General features: G+C 38.2%; 1 pseudogene; it reads left to right on the forward strand.

Annotated features, from left to right (window-relative positions):
• The first annotated feature begins 1,767 nt into the window (after positions 1-1,767).
• LOC102876170 overlaps positions 1,768-5,946 on the forward strand; it is a 5,829-nt pseudogene continuing 1,650 nt past the window's right edge.

The following is a 5,946-nucleotide window of genomic DNA, read 5'->3' on the forward strand; positions in this document are numbered from 1 at the left end:
AAATTAAAAATAAACAACCTAAATTAAAAAAAGAAATGCTGAGCAAAAAAAAAAGAAGTTTTCCAAAAGAGTGAAAAAAACCCTATAGACTGGAAATATATTTTTTAACAAAACAAGCAACTATACACATGGGCATCAATAGATGGAATACACAGGAGTCAAAATGACTACATCTATGGAAAAAGATGATAGAAAATCTCAACATCATCTGTCAAAGCAAGACAAAGAATCAACTGCACAGCTCATCATTAACTGCTCACATGCAAGTTCAAGTTGAAGATGAAGAAAACGAAAACAAGGTCACTAAAGCCAAACCACACTCTTGAGTATATCCATCCTAAATGTAAAGACCAACTCAAAAACAGACTTTATGCATTGAATACTAATGACAAAAATCAGACAAGTTGTAGTATATCAAGGACATCATACATGAAGAAGGTAAAAACTCATTAAAAGGATAGCATCAAGGACATCATATATGAAGAAAATAAAAAGGTCAATAAAAGACCAAAATGGATGTCAGAAGAGACTTTGAAACTTGCTCTCATATGTAGGGTAGATAAAACAAATGGAAAAGATGATGAAGTAAAAGAACGGAACAGATTTTAAAGGATGTCTCTAGAAGAAAAAGTATAATGAAATGTGCAAAGAGCTGTAGTTAGAAAATCAAAAGGTAAGAACATTTCTCAAATGGAGAAAAGATTGAAATTCAAGCCTCAAATTGCAATAGTGAAAGATTCTTCGGACAATTTATTGAATGACACAGGGATGATCAGATGGAAGGAATACAAAGAATCATTGTACCGTAAAGAATTGGATGATGCTTAACAATTCCAGAAGTAGCATATGATCAAGAACCAGTAGTATTAAAAAAAAAAGTCCAAGCTGCATGGAACTCCAGGAAATGACAGAATGCCAATTGGATGTTTCAATGTTCAAATCACTCTTTATGTATATAAAGAAATTTGGAAAACAGCCACCTGACCAAACTACTTTAAGAGAGCTATTTTTATTCCTTTTCCAAAGAAAGGCAGTATGGCAGAGTGTGGAAATTAAGGAATGATATTACTAATATCACACACAAGTAAAATCTTGCTAAAGATAGTTAAAAAATTACTGAAGCATCTTCAGGAAACTACTAGAAATTCAAGCAAGATTCAGAAGAAGATGTGAAAAGTGGAATAGCATTGCTGATGGATCATGATTAAAAGTAGAGAAAGCCTATGTAAAATAAGAATGATGTTTACCTATATTTTATTGACTATGCAAAGACATTCAACTGTTTGGATCATGAGTTACGAATAATGTTGCAATAGTAGTATCATTGGGAGAATGTTTCAAGTGATGACCACATCTGGGAACACTGTTAAAGGGAGTGTGAAAAGAGCAAAGGTTATGTGGGAATTGGAATATCTGACCTTTACCAACTTCACAAAGGGGCACTGTCCCCATCAACAGAATCAATAACATCAAACCAATTCCCAAGAGGTCACACATGTCTCCCTTGCGCCCATTTCTCTTTCTACTCATCTCAACACCAATCCTACTGCTTTGCCAGGTCCAAAATACAATGTTATAATTGAGAAAACACAAAGAACCATATTGGGGAAGTTGAAAGCTCATAATCCAGATTAATAACAGGAAATAGGCAAGACAGCTCCCAAAATGCACATGCAGGCTCCTTAGCCTCAAACTTTGTGGCCTTTTTGGCCAGTGTTCCCAAGTTCTTAGTCCTGTCAATATTAGACCTCTCTTCCCACAACCATCATGTCACCTCCACCACCAATACCCTTCAAGGTCCCATCCCACATTAGGTCTCCAATTCAGCAGTAAGTTTTCCTCTCATTGTCATTTCTTTTTAGTAGAGCCAAAGGAAGACAAGCAAAGTTAAATATAATTTTTTCCAGAGGGTCAAGAGCATGCATGAGCAGCTTCAGAGCCCTTGCTTTTAATAACAGAAAATCAAAGCATAGAGCAAAGCATGATTTCATAGGGTGGGTAAATATTTAAACATATGAAACAAAGCATAGGTAATATGGAACAAAGCATGGATAGACATGAACAGTTTTCAAGAAAGCACCTTTGTACTCATGAACAGGGTCTTACTGCACTTTCAACAACCTTATCAAGAACATCAGAAAATAGCCTCTGTTTAACAGAGACTTTCCAGATCCCTTTCATAGTGTTCCAGGAAGTCTGAGACTACTTTCAGTCCCATCCATTCTTGGTATTCTTTGCCTACTTTCAGGCATTGTAGACAAGTTCTTTTACACGTACTCCATGGCCACTAGTAACCCTAGTGAACTAGAATGACTCTACAGTCATGGTGTTGCTGCTGCAGGTGTAACTGTAGCAAGAAGGGCATCTTACATTTTCTTGTCTCTTCAATGGCACCAGGAGATCTGTCTGTTCCTCACTCTGGCTTGCTCAATTCAATGACAAGACTAGCCAACCCCCTTATAGAAGGTTGAGACTAGCCAATTCCCTTGTGGAATGGTAGATTCCCAATCCCCTTATGGATAGGCTAACATACCATATTTGCATATTCCTGCCCATCTGCATAGCATCTTCTCTCTTTAATCCAGCAATTATTTCAGCATAAAGCAAAGTTAATCTTTTAGCTGGGAAAGACAATTCTGAATTAGAAACTTTAGACATCCAGAGGGGGTGAAAATGATGGTGTATAAAATTTTTGAAGGTTGTTTCAGCAGAAACATATTGTTTTTATAAACTTATTCGTGTATTAGTTATTATAAAGTATTTTTCTGTAAGCCCAGGTGGAAGGCTAAAACACTATACTAATTTACTTTTGGGCCTTTCTCTGTGCTCTCATTAGAGTTGTCATTATCATTAAATTGTTGCTGTTGTTAGGTGCCATTGAGTCTAATACAACCCAGAGTAACCCTATGAACAGCAGATCTGAACCCTGTCCTATCCTGTACCAACCTCTCAATCTTGGACACACTCGAGGCCACTACTGGAGTCATTGTGTCAGTCAACCTTGTTGAGGGTCTTCCTCTCCTTCACCATCCCTCCACCTTACCAATCATGATGTCCAAGGAATAGCTTCTCCTAGTAACATGCCCAAAGTATGCAATCATTATACTTCAGATCACATAGTTTCACCTGCATCTACTATAATCAATTGATGCTGTTTTCACTGCTACTATTACTTTTACAGTCAAGGATTTTTTTCAAATTTTCTTATGTCTTTAGCTACAATAGTGTGCTACTAATATGAATAATTGCTTTGAAAAATGAAGTAGTGATAAGGGGTAAGAGGGGAGCTTTTTGCTCAGTTACTAATAATGTCGTAGTAATAGCATATAATTCAGTCCAGAAAGGTTTTACAAAACAATTTTGTTGTCAGTTTCAGCTCTTGTGATTAGGAAGACTGGTAAGTCCAAAACCCACATGTCAGGTCATGGACTTGGAAACCTGTCAGTCTTGTGTCCCAAATCAGCCAGTCAAGTAGCAAGGAGAGAGGGAAATTCTGGCAGTGTATCAGTTTATAATCTGGAAACCAAATCCTCTCTCAAGTAGTCTCTGATTCTGCTCTTAAGGCTTCTATTGATTGGATGTGGCTCTCTATTTATAGAGAAGTAAGCTGCATTGCTCAGGCCTTTCATTAATAGGGTCGCTATGAGTCATCTACGACTCCACGGCACCTAACAACAACAAACTGTGTCGCAATCCTGAAGGCATGTGGTTTGAGGCCACCACCAGATGGTCTGTGGGAGAAGGATGGGTAATCCCCTGCCATGTGATTAACTGCCTCTGAAAACCCACCAAAAGGTCTGCTATGGGATGGTTCTGACTTGGGGGTAAACAACAACAACAACAACAACAACAATCTTGTTTTATTTAAGTCAATCTGACTTAAATGTTAAATGCATATAAATATTTGATAGCAACATTTGGACTAATATTTGCTGGAACAACAAGGTGTCTTAGCTTTGCCAATTTGATACACAAAACATCATCAAAGCATCACAGTGTACTTTTTCAGTTTTCTAAATCTATCTGCCTATCTCAAATATAACTTGTCCAAGCTAAACATAAAACTTTTTTCTCTTATGTTGTTGTTGTATACCAGTGAGTCAGCACCAACCCATAGCTGACCTTCCAGTGAGTTTTCAGAGGAGATTGTCCATCTTTCTCTTGCAGATCAGCTGGTGCATTTAAATCATGTAACTTTGGATTGACAGTGATAATTCCTTACCACCTCCTGTTTGAAGCAGTTGGATTCTGAAAGATAGTTGTTTCGATTTCATTAACAATAAGTTGTGGGCTAGAAACCTCTTGTTTAAACCAATCAGGACCTGGGGTGGATTTTTTTATAAAAAGTCAGTTGGGTTCTGCCTCAGTCTCCTTTTTCGAGTCTCCTGTTTGAAGAAATTGGATTCTGGGAAGTAAGTGGTTTTGATTTAATTAACAATTTTAAATAACAAGAGCTGGAAAGTCTCTTATTTAAATCAATAAGAACCCAGTGGGTGGGCCTTTGTGATTAAAAACTAATTGGTAAAGCACTTGTCTGTTAGTTTGCTGTACTGAGAAAACTTGTGGGTTGTGATAATGAAAGCTATGTCATTGGTGTGTCAAATATCATAAAGGTTAATGATAGTGGACAGGTTTTTTTTAGTAGTGCTCCCAGATTAAGCTAGACTAGGAAACAGGATTGGCTATCTACTTCTTAAATAACAGACCTTTGAAAACTTTATGAACAGTAGAGGAACACAGATAGTTCTAATAGTGTAGTGGTAGAGCCCAGATTGGAAGTCAGCTGAAATGAGGACAAATAATGAGCCATAACTTAAATGTTGGAAAACTGGAAATTGTAAAAAATGGTATGGAACACATGAACACTGACGTCATTGTTGCTGTATGTACCGTCAAATAAACTGTGATTCATCGTGACCGTATGTACAACAGCCCTAAACACCGTTCTATCCTGTGCCAATCTCAGTCTCTCCAACACACCCAAACACATTACCCCCGTCACTGAATCAATCCATCTCATAGAGGGTCTTCATCTCCTGTGCTGTCCTTCCACCCTCCCAAGCATGACATCCTTCTACAAGGACTGGTCCCTCTTTATAACATGTCCAAAGTATGTCAAACAAAGCTTCTGAATACTTGCCTACAAGGAGAAACCTGATTTAACCCTTTCCATGATGAATCTGTTCATTTTCTTAGCAGTCCATGATGTAGTCAATACTCTTTTCCAACACCACAGCTCAAAGGCAACAATTCTCCTTCTATCCTCCCTAGCACGATCAAGTGTTCTGGGATTCCCATTCTTCTTAGAGTCAGCCACAGTTTCTTGTGATCCACACAGTCAAACACCTTTGCATAATCAATGAAACACAGATATACATTCCTCTGGTATTCCCTGCTTTCAGCTAAGATCCATTTAACATTAGCTACAATATCCCTAGTACTACAACCCCTTCCAAACCCAGCCTGGACTTTTGGCAGTTCTCTGCTGATGTGTTGTTCCAGTCATTTTTGGATAATCTTCAGTAGAATCTTGCTTGCATTGAAATCAATGACATTGTTCTATAGTTTCCACACTCTGTTGGGTCACGCTTCTTTGGGATGGGAACAAATATAGATGATAAGAATCCTATACTTGGACCAAGAGGCAGTCATCAGAGCAGAGCAAGGAAACACTGCACAGTTCAAAATTGGGAAGGGCATGCACCAGGGATGTGTCCTATCTCCATACCTTTTCAACCTGTATGCAGAACAGATTATCTGGTAAGTTGGGCTTTATGAGGAGGAATGTGGGGTCAAGATTGGTGGAAGATCTATCAACAATCTACGATATGCAGATGACACAACCCTGCTTGCTGAAAGTGAGGAGGACCTGAAGCACTTGCTGCAAAGGGTCAAGGACTGCAGCCTCCAAAATGGATTGAGGCTCAATGTCAAGAAGACAAAGAT

The sequence above is a fragment of the Elephantulus edwardii genome, unplaced genomic scaffold (assembly GCF_000299155.1).
Source record: "Elephantulus edwardii isolate Elephantulus edwardi_28Jun2011 unplaced genomic scaffold, EleEdw1.0 scaffold00273, whole genome shotgun sequence".
In the NCBI taxonomy this organism is placed as follows: domain Eukaryota; kingdom Metazoa; phylum Chordata; class Mammalia; order Macroscelidea; family Macroscelididae; genus Elephantulus; species Elephantulus edwardii.